This window comes from Pezoporus occidentalis, unplaced genomic scaffold, assembly GCF_034315485.1.
Source record: "Pezoporus occidentalis ecotype Australia unplaced genomic scaffold, CSIRO_AGI_Poc_V1 ctg157, whole genome shotgun sequence".
Taxonomy (NCBI): domain Eukaryota; kingdom Metazoa; phylum Chordata; class Aves; order Psittaciformes; family Psittacidae; genus Pezoporus; species Pezoporus occidentalis.
The window spans coordinates 538677-550966 of record NW_026913393.1 but is presented as its reverse complement, the minus strand read 5'-3'; the positions used below and the strand labels follow the sequence as shown (position 1 = coordinate 550966).

The following is a 12290-nucleotide window of genomic DNA, read 5'->3' as shown; positions in this document are numbered from 1 at the left end:
GCCGCGTCACTCGGGGCCGCCCCGTCCCGTCGCTCCTCCGCAGCCGGTGTGTGCTCCGGGGCGGGCGGCGGCCCCGCCGTGTCTCTGTGTGTGAGCCTCCCCCCTCCCCGCCCTACCCCAATCCCCCGCCGCCGGCCCCTCACCTCAGCGCGGCGCCCATGCGGCTCCCGGCGCGGCCCTGACAGCGCGGCCCGGTAAGGCGGCGGGATGACACAGCACGGGGCGGCGGGGGGGTGTAATGGAGTGTGTGTGCGTGGAGGGGGGTCACGTCCCGCCTTTTGTCTCCCTCAGCAGCCATGGACCCGCTGCGGGGCGGGTGTTGGCACGGGAGGATGGAGCCGGGGCGGGGGCTCGGTGGCGGCGCTGCGTTGGGCGGCCTCGTCTCGGGTGGGTTCCCCTCCCTGTGCTGGCAGCTGGTGTGTGGACGTGGAGCCCCCCCCACCCCTCCGTCCCCTTCCAGAGCCGGTGTTCCCTTCGCTTGGCATAGCGGAGGGCCGGGGCTGGGTTCGTGTCCGCTGCTCGGCCTCTGGAAGCTTCCCGGAGCGCTCGGTGAGCGCTGATGGAGGGCAGGGCTGGGCTCTGCTTCCATCGCTGCTGGCGAGAGAAAAGGAGAAGGGGGGAACCCATCCTGCCCGTCCCTAGCGCAGTTATCGGCGTTCATTGTAGGGCGGCTGTGCACAGAGCGAGCGGTGCCACCTGGGGTGACCCCCTACAAGGGGGGACATCCCCAGTCGGGGTGCCCAATCTCCCACCCGCTGCCGGGTCCGTGGCACAGGGATGGGTTTGGGAATGGGGAGGGAGGGCGCGCGGCGGACGAGGTTTTGTTGTTGTTCGGTGGTTATTGCTTTCCTGCAGAGTCACTCCGGCTGCACGTGGTCTCGGGGAGCGTGGGTGACACGAAGGGACAGCAGATGCTGGTGGCAGCGAGCAGCCGGCAGTTGCGGGATGGGTTTTGCTGCAGCTGCCACCGGCAGTACCGCATGTCTGGACGTGCTGTTGTTGGGTGTCCTTGGCTTCCCAGCGCCTCAAAACACAGTCACTGGGAGTTGTCTTTCCATTAGGATTCATCTCCTGGGGCTGCGCCCTGTGTCAGGCTCACAGAATCCCAGACTGGTTTGGGTTGAAGGGAACATTAAAGCTCCTCCAGCTCCAACCCCTGCCACAGGCAGGGACACCTTCCACTAGAGCAGCTTGCTCCACAGCCCTGTGTCCAGCCTGGCCTTGAACACTGCCAGGGATGGGGCAGCCACAGCTTCTCTGGGCACCCTGTGCCAGCACCTCAGCACCCTCACAGGGAAGAGCTTCTGCGTAGGAGCTCATCTCAATCTCCCCTCTGGCAGGTTAAAGCCATTCCCCTTGGCCTGTCCCTACATCCCTTGTCCCAAGCCCCTCTCCAGCTTTCCTGCAGCCCCTTTAGGCACTGGAGCTGCTCTCAGGTCTCCCCTTCAGGAGCCTTCTCTTCTCTTCTGCCCCAGCCCAGCTCTCTCAGCCTGGCTCCAGAGCAGAGCTGCTCCAGCCCTCACAGCATCTCCATGGCCTCCTCTGGCCTCACTCCAACAGCTCCACGTCCCTCTTGTGCTGTTGCCCCAGAGCTGGATCAGAACTGCCGGGGTTTTCCCCAGACCACAGCAAAGGGACAACCAGACCCTATCTAAAGGGTCTGAGTTTGCCTACAATGGGGATTTGCAGTGACCAGAGCCAGGTGCCTGAAGACGTTCTCATGCAGCTAAATCCATGTGAAACCTTCTCGTTGTCTTGCCCAGAGCATCCCTCTGTCCTGGCTGCAGTCCCCCTGTTCTCCCCAGCAGCGAGGACTCTCCATTCTCTTCTTCTGCCCTGCTTGAAAAGCTTATACAGTGTTTTTGGCGCTTTCCTCCATAGTCATTATTCTGGGGAACGTGGTTGGTTGTTTATGGTTTGGGTTTAATCATACTCTTTTATTTTTATTCTTATTTTTTTAAGTGTCTGAAAATCTCCAGGACTTCCTTTGTCCTCCCCACTCCCAGTAGTTGTCTTCAGAGCAGAGATGCTCTAGCCCTTGAAGCATCTTCATGGCCTCAACTGGACTCACTCAGGGCTTCTCTGGAAAGGGTGAGACCCACACCAGTAAGACCCCAGACTGGGTGAGGTAACAATTCCATTAGATTGGAAAGCGGCTGGTGTTGTTTCCCAGCATGATGAGGAGGGCTGGAGTGCGCTGGGCCTCTCTGGAGACCTGGTGCCTCCTCTGAAACAGGGCATTCCCACATCTCCCTCTGTGCCACCATTCTCTTCCTCCAGCACTCAGGCAGGTATAGGATGAAGCATGAAGTCACAGCCTTGTTAACGAAACGGAAGAGGCAGGAGGAAGCAGAAGGTACACTGAGCTTCCAGGTTGTTTCCCTCAATCTAGAGACACCAAAATAAGATCAGGTGATTTAACAGTCCCTCCTCTCCAAAATATAGAAGGGCTTTTTGGTAGTGGACCATGCTCTGAATATCCAGATGCTGTCAGGGAGGTACCATGCTGGATAGGGAGCGAAGCATCCCGCTCCGCTTATGTCTTAAGTGACCCTGACAAGCAAATAGTCACACTTTTTCTCCAGTGAGTAGAGAACAACCCCATTTTATTGTGTCAATCCATGTTATTTTTCCTTTTAAGGACCATCAAGTCTTTGCTCTGCCCTTGCTGATCCTGAGGTCGAAGAGCAAACCCTTGTGCTGGATTTTATTCCCTTGAGCCTTGAGTGAAATCTGTAGGCTGTGTTTTCCCCACGTTAAGTGTGTTAGCTTTGGCAGAGAGATGAGCAGTATCTGTTTTGGGAAGCTCAGGCTGTGCTTGTACCTAAAGCTATCTCCCTCTGAGCCCTCCCTGTGATCTGGGTACTGCACCAGAGGGCTCTGTGAATGTAAGGTTGTGTGGTAGGACTTGTCCAGCTCTTACAGAGCATTCTTTTTGTATAATTTATAAGAGCTCAGGTTGATTTTAAAGGAAAGCAGAACAGCAGTGGTTGGATGCTGCAGGTGAAGGTGATGCAGGGAAGCAACATGTCTCTGGTGAGCTGAAGGGTAGCCCAGTGCCAGGAGCTCCCCGGGCGATGGGAGACAGAGAAACCACTTGTGGAGGTGAAATGAACACCATCTCTGCCTTTGCAATGTGATTTGGGAATGGAATGAGCTACCTGGGGGGCTTTGCTGGCTTTGACACCTTTGTTCTCGAAGCTGAGTCAACCTCATGCACAAATAGGATGGGAATGATCTATGGAGGGTTCCTGAGATCCATGAAAAATAATGTGCAAAGCGTGAAAACAGACTTGTTATAGCTGTTAGCCCTTGATCCAAACTGTGGAAGGGAAGATGACAAGGTGCTGAGCTTTATCTCCAGATGTCCCTCCTTCAGCCCTTGGTCTTGGGTGAGAAAAACACTCCTTTTGTTCTCTCTTTTCTCCTCACTTTGGGGGGAAGTGCTCTACCCTTGTCTCCTGGTGAGGACAAATTTTGCTATGGTGACTTTCCCCTTCCTTCTTGTTTTGGGTCTCCCTGTCCTGCTTTTCCTTGAAGACATCCTTGCTGCTGCTTGGTCTTTTCCCAGCAGGAGCAGTGTGAAATTGTGGTAGTTATCACTGGTTGAGCTTTTGCTTGCAGGTCTTTGCAGAGCAGCAAGAAAATCCTCCTGGACCTTAGTTAATTTTCCTGAGTTCTTGCTGCTCAACTGAATCTTTGGGGCCCCGTGTGTTTGTGGGGAGCTATACCTAAAAGTATAGCAAGACCCTGTGGCTTCTGTGGAAGCTGGGGTAGCAGACAAGCTATTTCAGCAGCTGTTTGGGGTACATTTAGCATATTGCCTGACTATTTCAATGGAGCAGTTAAATACTGCTAATGATTTTGTTCTTCAGCTTGGCAGAAGCATAAAGACATTTGCATTACACATGCCATTGTTAAGTTTCAGAGTTAACAGTCTGCAGGGGTAGGTCATGGTCTTCATCAGGCAGGGGAAAGGACCACTGCTCCTGTCACAAAAATCTGGAAGCGTTGAGGCTTCTGGATGAGGAATCTCCATAAATGCTTTGGGATGTTCTTGTGAAACTCCTCTGAGAAGGTGCCATTCTGCTACCTGAGTATAATTAGCACATTACTGAGTAATCCAAAGTGAAAGACTACTGCAGCTAACCAATCATTTTCTGTTTGTTTGAGAGACTGGCTGTTTTGTTTTTATTTATTTATGTATGTGTTTGTACATGCATATATATACAGAGAGAGTAATTTACAGCATAGATGCCTTGCTGGTGATCCTAAGAAAAACATTTCCTGCTCAGTTCAGACTGAAATGGGGATGACACTGGATGTTCTCAAAAGTTTTGTGTATTTAACCACCAACTTTCCTGCTGAAGAGAGAGGTTTTGGTTCTTCCATGACTGCCTCTGGCTGTGCCGTGTTTGGTTTTGGTTTGTTGGACTCTGCATCATCATTGTCATTCTTCTGCGATGTAGAGGTACCCCAGCAGTGGCCCGGACTGGGGATGGTGTCTCTATAATGTATTAGAGATATCTGTTGTTTTTAATTAGCTTTTGGAGACTCCTTTGAGGCAGCCCAAGGAGTTCTGAGGCTTTAGGGACCACAGGTTGAGAGGAGTAGTCTTATGCTTACTTCAGAAAAGCCATTGCTCCTGTCTTCTCTCCTACAGGTAACCCTTTGCCTCCCCTGTCCCCCAGGCACGTAGCAGTCGTGTTACAGGAGAAGGAAAACCTGGTTTCTTGGGTGGCAGGAGAGCCTGTGGTGACACAACTAAACTTGTGTCTCTGCTATCTCTGCAGGACCAAATCCTGCTGTGCCTGTCAGCCAGGAACCTGCCACAGGAGGATTTCATAACGTGCAGCAATTTATCGAGGGCGTCTCCGCTGTGGCCACCATCATTAGCTCAGCTTCACCTCCTTCCATGGCATGTTTATGTCTGCGATGCTGCTGGCTGCTGTTGGACGACATCTGTAGCCCTGAGGTGGCAGGATGGGAAAGGGTTATGGGTGGGATGATGTGCCTGTGGTGGTGATGTCCCAGGGATGAGGAGCAAGCTGTGTGGTGTGCACCCTTCCTTGGTGTCACGTCATACCTGGGTGACCTGAGGATGCACTTGGGTGCCCACAAGCTTCTTGTTTCCCACCAGTGAAAAAAAAAGGCCCAACCCAACCAACCTTCCTCCTCCTTCTGTAGCTGGCCCAGCTTGCTGGGACTGGTTTATACAGCCAGGGAAACTGAGAAGGCTTCACCACCACTGGAGCCTGCCCGGCACTGAAGCAGAAGCTACAGGGAGACACGCAGCAGCCACCAGCTTCCTTCTGCGATGGGGAACCATTAGCAGGGTGTGTAATTCATTCTGAGACATGCTTGTGAGCTCATGAAATCCTGGAGGAGCTTGGCTTGTGTTCACTGGGATCTTGGGAGAAGCTGTTGCTCATAACCAAGCTGTCACCATCCCTTTGCCACTGGTTGCATTGGGTGGTAGCTGGCACCGGAGGCGAGTGGCTGGGGTGGCATGGGAAGAGTAGCATGGGAGTCTGCAGTGCAGCACACTGCAGCAGTCTGGGTCTCTATGCCATGTGATGTAGCAGCGATGGCACCCAGTCCATCCCCAAGCCAGTGTTGAGAAGGTCTTCTGCAAGTAAGTAGGTGTGATCCCAAGTGTTTTGCATCCTTTAATTGAATCTCACAAGTCTGTCTTTGCAAGCAGAACACTTCAGAGCTAGAACAGAATGCACTGCAGATGTTTAAGGTGCCTCAGCCATCATAAGCATTGAGCATCTTCTTTGTGAAGGCATAGCTTTGCCATCCAGCATGGGTGGCATAGGCTCAGGTGGGATTGAGGCTAGTGTAGAGCTGGGCTTACAGAGGGCTGTGAGCTGCCCCTTCTGCTATATGGTCCATTAAGATGTTATTTTGGGGCCACCAGCTTCTGCAGCACGCTTTGAAAGGAGTTCATGTCTGTGAAAACATATTTTGGTGTTTGATAATGGGGTATCTTGCAGGAATAATCATGGGGTGAATTTTGAAGGATTCTTTGTTTTGCAAAGAATTGTGCATTCTGGTCACTGTTTGGACTATGGTGTAGGCTGAATCCAACCAAGCCAGCCCAAAGCAGTGATCTGCAAATGCTGTTTTGCTTCTGGGTGCTCCCTGCATCACCCAGCCAGAAGCAAGCCTCTGGGCTGGAGAGCTCCTGAATGCTGCATCCTGCTCCAGCAAAGCCAGAGGGGATTTTAATAAAGTGCTGTCAAAAACAACCATTATGGGTGTCTGGGCAAGAGAGGAAAAGAAAGCAGGAAGGGTTGTGGTAGTGCTGTGGTTGTCAGGTGGAGTTTGATAACAGAGAAGTGTTTTATGTTTAAGGTGGTGTTTGCTTTGCATGGTGAGAAGAGACAGGGGTGGATAAATCAGGGTATATTGATGATCCATATGTCTCTTACCAGCAGGGTGATTTGCTTGGAGGCATCCTTGATTTCATTTTTCCCAGCTAGGGAAGCTGGGCTGGCGATCCTAAAGCTTGCAGCAATATTTTTTTTGCAGCTGAAGGCTTTACAACAGCAGCAGGAGGATGCTCGGGGTGCTTTTGGAAATGATGTATTTTCTTTTTCTTGCCACGTGCATATTTCATCATTGCAAACTCATAGATGGGTTATGGAGAGTTTTCAGGGTCCATGGGGTCTCACCACTATAGCTCTAAAGGGAGCCTCTAAATGAGATGCCTCTAAAGGTTGAGGAGGTCACGGATGTGGATGGAGAGGCTGAAGAGCCGCAGGGGACCAGCTGTGATGAGGTGATGGATGTCTTTCTCCAACAGCTTTTTCCCCTTATTTTGAGACTAGCGGTTTTTCACATCCAGGCGGCAGCTCTGCAGTGAACACACACGCTTCTGGAAAGCTCTGCTGGGGAACGGTGAGTTTTCCATCACTTCCTGCATCCTTGCTCTGTCCATCCTTGTGCCAGCCTGGCGCGGGCAGGGGAGCTTTTTACCCTGCCTTTGCAGATGCTTGGAGCAGCATTGGTGGTGGGCAGGACATCAGGACTTGTGGAGTACTTCATTGTCAGAACAGCAGCATCCTTCCCTTCCTTGATGCTTTTAATACAAAGATTCAACCCAGGGTGCTAGTCCCTCTCCCTCCCTCCTGGGTTTTGAAGCATCTGCAGAGCACACATCATCCTTCTCGGAGTCAGCTCCAAGAAAGGGTATTTACTCAGCCTTTTTTTAAATGTATTTTCGTTAAATAGGGTGAGCGGTTTATTTACTGACTCAAACAGCTGCTTTGAAGGTTCTCCTGTGTGTTTCAGTGCTTCCTTTTTGTTTGTTTGGGTGGTTTTTTTTTAATTAACAGAAATGAGGCTTATGCGCGCAGGCTGGCTGTCGCTCATTATTCCTCCAGAAGCTTTTTTAACCCAGGGTTTAATTTCAGCCACATTTGACAGAGGACTGCAGGTCTCAAAGATAAGAACTTACAGGCTATAAGAAAGAGGGCGGAAGAGAGAAATCCAAATTTCTTCTTCTCTGTTTGTGCCTACAAGGAGAAGCTGCAGCAATTGTGAGCTTAAATATCATCTATCTGGGTGCAAGTGGGTCGGTTAACTAGAAATACCTTTAGTAATTCACTGAATTTTCTTGAAATACATGATCCAAATCATCTTGAACATGGAGAAGGAGAGAAATGGAGTGGGGGTGCTGCCAGGGACGGTGTGATGGGATGATTGTAATGACTTTTAAAGGACCCTTCCAACCTGAACTATTGTCATCTATGTTCCCACACTGTTCCCAGGATTCTGTACTTGTGCATGACCACCAAGCATGCAGTGAGAAGCTGGAGTCTCCTGCCTGTAACAGTAGTTCAAAAGGGTTTTCCAGCTTTGAGCTTAGCCTCGCCACCTACCTGCTGGGATGGATAATGAGGTATTACTACACTGTTACTTCTAATAGTAATGTTTCATGTACCACCTAGAAGCTCTTGTAGAGCATTTGGACATTGAAGAGTGGATAAAATCTGTCCCCAAAAGCCTTCCCGGGCTCTGCCTAGATGCTGCAGTTTCCCATCAAGACTCGGGTGCTGCTGGCAGCATAGCCTGGAGGAGATGAGGCAGCAGCACAGTGGCATTCCAGCATTGTCCATTGTCCATGAACTTGCCTTGGAGCTGGAGCTGCTGTTTAAAGTGTTAAGTGAACCCCAGCTCCCAAAGGTGCCGGAAATGATGCTCTGCCCCCTCTGCTCCTGACAGCCCTTCCTATTCCAGCTGCAGCACGAGGCTGCCTTATCTGTCCCTTCCGTTTTTGCTGTCACTATATGCCCTTTGATTATTTATTTATTTTTAAACTGGGAATTCTCTTCCTTTTTTGTCAGCTTGGGGAATGGATTTTCTTGCACTCTATTTAGGGCTCTGGGGGAGGAAGTGACTCAGCCTTTCCCCTGCTCCGGTTTGCACCGTCATCCCTTGCTGGCTTTGCCGAGGTTTTCCCTTGAGCACCTCCAGTTACACTCAGCTCATTCAGCAGGAGCCTGTCTGCCTCCTCACCCCACGTTTTGGTGGGGAAGGACACTGGGGGGGAGGATGAGCCGTTGGCAGGAGCTTTGCCAGTGCCAGGAGGAAGTAATGCAGTGAGGAGGACATGCTGCCAGGCCTGTGCCAGTGCTGGGTCTCCTGCTCTGCTCCTCATCCATGAGTGTGGACATCTGCAGAGAGGCAGGCGAGTCCAGCTCAGTGAAGTCTGGGGAGCTAGCCTAGCCATATTGTATAAAATGATGAAATTTGGTGGCATGGGCTAATCAAGGTGTTATGGTTGGAACCCAGCCAGTAACTCAGCACCACGCTGCCGTTTGCTCACACCCTGGCTTCCCTCCTCAGGGTAGATGGGGAGGAGGAAGCATATAAACCCCACGGGCTGAGATAAGAACGGTCCAATAGCTAAAATAAAGTACAATAAAGTGATAATAGAAAGAATACCAACAATAATAATAATAGGAAACAACAAGGTAGGAAATGAAAGCTCAGGAGCACAAGTGATGCACCATGCAATTGCTCCCCACCCTCCGACTGATACCCAGCCTGACCCAAGCAGGGATCGGTCCCTTCTGGGTGACTCCCCCCAGTTTCTATACTGGGCATGACGTACTGTGGTATGGAGTACCCCTTTGCCTAGTTTGGGTCAGTCCAATCTCTACTTCCTCCCAGCTTCTTGTGCCCCTCCTCACTGGCAGAGCATGAGACTGAAAAGTCCTTGATCAGGATAAGTGCTACTGAGCAACAACAAAACCATCGGTGTGTTACCAGCATTGTTCTCACACTAAAGCCAAAACACAGCAGTGTACCAGCTTCTAGGGAGAAAAATAACTGTGACAGCTGAACCCAGGACACAAGGAGAGGAGGTAACTCCAGTTGTGCTGCTGGCCCTGCTGAAGGATGCCATGTGCCCGGGCACTGATGGGAGAGGTCTGCGTGGATGGTGGACGGATGGTGACGCTTGCTCCGTGCAGGGCTACTGCCAGCTTGCCTTTCATGGCAGAGCTGAGCCAGCTGCTAAATACCAGGGTGAGAGCATCGCTTGCTCTCCACAGGGCTTTCAGATGCTGCTGCTCAGCAAGGGAGTCCCTGAGTCGTCTGCCACTCTTAAATGAAACCAGGCCATGTCCTGTATGAAAAACAATAGCATTAGTTTGCAGTTTCAGCTTCCTTTTAAAGGGGAGAATTGAAAATAAAAAGAAGAAGAAACGCCCAACCTTTTCTCTCCCCTCCAAAGCCCAGAGACTCAAGCCCTGAAAGCAGTTTTGATCTGCTCAGGAAATTCCAACATGCGCCACTTAATCCTTTGTTTTAAAAAGTTTTTGGAGCAGGGATTAGCTTTGCCTCAAATTATTCTCTCAAATTTTGTCTTCTCTCAAATCATTACTCTCAGGAGTGTGTGTATACTATATGCATATATAATTTGTATGTGACAGGGTTATTGCTGAGGGTATATGTGAAGGAATCCTTCCTGGGCAGATCTTACCTCCACAGCAGCAGTCCTGAGACTTTGCTGTCCCCTTCTCCCATGTGCTCCCTCAGCTCCTGGTTTGGCCCTGGCTGGGAGCAGTGTCTTGTATGTGCTGCAGAAATCTGGGCACTGTTTTATTGGTAGCTTATGGTAATAGGTCTGTACTCACTGTTCATCTGCGTGGTGCATGCAGCAAAGTTTGATCCCCCTTTGACATGGCTGAATTGGTGCATTTTATGGTTTCACAAGCCTTTGGTACAATATTGGTAACTCCAGATGTAGCCTTATTGAAGCTCATGTGCTGTGAGCAGACTTCTCTGGTGGTCACAAGGTTCAAGCTTTTTTTGTGTGTGTATCTTAATGCCTCATTTGGCATCAAGGATTGTAGCCATTGATACAGACCTTCCTCTTGACCTTGTGCTTGAGAAGAATTTAAAAGCAAGGCCTTTTTGGCACGGTGGATGATGGCCTCATGTCACGGGACTGGTGCCAGCAGAGCTTCTAATAGCTTGGTACTATTAGACTTGCCCAGCAGGGCTAGACCAAGCTTCTGCCGTGTGGCTGAAGCATCACTGAGGTACATCCAGCTGAATAGAGGCTGCCTGGGAGTCCTCATAGTGAACAGCTAATGCGGTATGCTGGAGGCAGAGATGTTGCCTGGAGTGCCCCAAAATAGGGCCTTGACTAGCCCAAAATCTTGGGGTAAGGAGCACAGAGCCCAGGACATGGAAGTTATGTCTAATCTTCATTGGGATCTTTGTTGAATCAGACCAGTCCAGTTCAGCCAGATGTTTCTGGAGAAGGTGTGGTAGCTTGCAGGAGGCAGATTTCACCTGACACTCGCATTACTTGCCTTCTCAAGGAGCTGTTTGAGACCTCACTTGGAGCATTGTGTCCAGTTCTGGTGTCTTCAACATAAAAAGGACATGGAACTGTCCTCCTCTAGAGGAGGCCACGAGGATGATCAGGGAACTGGAGCACCTCCCGTATGAAGACAGGCTGAGAAAGTTGGGGCTGTTCAGCCTGGAGAAGAGAAGGCTGCGTGGAGACCTCAGAGCAGCCTTCCAGTATCTGAAGGGGGCCTATAGGGATACTGGGGAAGGACTCTTCATTAGGGACTGTAGTGATAGGACAAGGGGTAACGGGTTAAAACTTAAACAGGGGAAGTTTAGATTGGATATAAGGAGGAAGTTCTTTGCTGAGGCACTGGAATGGGTTGCCCAGGGAAGTTGTGACTGCTCCATCCCTGGCAGTGTTCAAGGCCAGGTTGGACAGAGCCTTGGGTGATATGGTTTAGTGTGAGGTGTCCCTGCCCATGGCAGGGGGGTTGGAACTAGAAGATCTTAAGGTCCTTTCCAACTGTAACTGTTCTGCGATTCTATGATTCTGTAAGTGCATGGAGAAGGCTCTCTCCTGCAGTGCCAGACATAAATGCACAAGTTAAAAGGATGATTGGAAAGGCAAAGGAGGCAGTTTGGAAGGAGTAATAGAAGAATAGAATGGTTTCTGTTGGAAGGGACCTTAAAGCTCATCCAGCTCCAACCCCTGCCATGGGCAGGTACACCTTCTGCTGTAACAGGTTGCTCCGAGCCCTGTCTGACCTAGCCCAGCTTTTCCAGAAATGGGACAAATGTGGTGGTACACTGGTGGCTCTGCTGGTGGTTAAGCTGTCTCTTGCTTGGAGGTGTAGGATGTACTGGGAAGTCTGAAGTTGGTCATCTAGAAGTGCTTCAGTAACCCAACTTGGGTTTTACCTCCTTGTGTTCATCTTGTTTTCTGTTAAGAAACCCAGCCAAATCATGAGCCTGTCAGGGGCCATTAGTTAACCAGTGTGGTGGTTGTAAAGCAGTCAGTGGTCTGACTCAGGTCCATCAGACTGGATGTCAAGAGATGGATCTGTTAGCAAGTCCTCCCCTCTGTCTTTTAATACTTCTGACCTTTTCACATGTCTACAAGCGTTACGCTGAGTTTGATGGGAAGTGTCAGCCAGTAACGCCTTCCTCTCCATAGGCTAGTATCTCCATAGCCTCAGACTGTAATTTTCCACTTATTTCCTTAATTCTGTTTATCCATTTTATTGCAGTGGACACATTCATCTTGTGCTTTCAGATTGTCTCTTTTTGGGTCTCCTCCATATCATCCATTGACGCAGATGAAAAGCCAGAGCCTTGTGCTTGCAGCACCTACACTCAGCTGAGGCCACATTAGCTCTCTTCTGAGCATCTCTGTCTATTGATTACAGCATTAGGAGGGATGTCAGCTTGGAATGGCTTTGATCAGCCAGTTTTAACAGAAAAGCAGTGAACTT

The 12290-nt window shown here is 50.4% G+C and overlaps 1 protein-coding gene across 5 annotated transcripts in view; it reads left to right on the top strand.

The window, feature by feature from the left end:
- The window catches only part of CTIF (cap binding complex dependent translation initiation factor), a 153506-nt gene continuing 141216 nt past the window's right edge, over positions 1-12290 (top strand). The window contains exon 1 of one of the 5 annotated variants that reach the window (XM_062611745.1): positions 1-194. The gene's annotated coding sequence lies outside the window, so the exon portion shown is untranslated. Of the gene's footprint in view, positions 195-6571; positions 6907-12290 lie in introns of those variants that run through there. The other 4 variants (XM_062611743.1, XM_062611747.1, XM_062611746.1 and 1 more) reach the window with 4 other exon arrangements.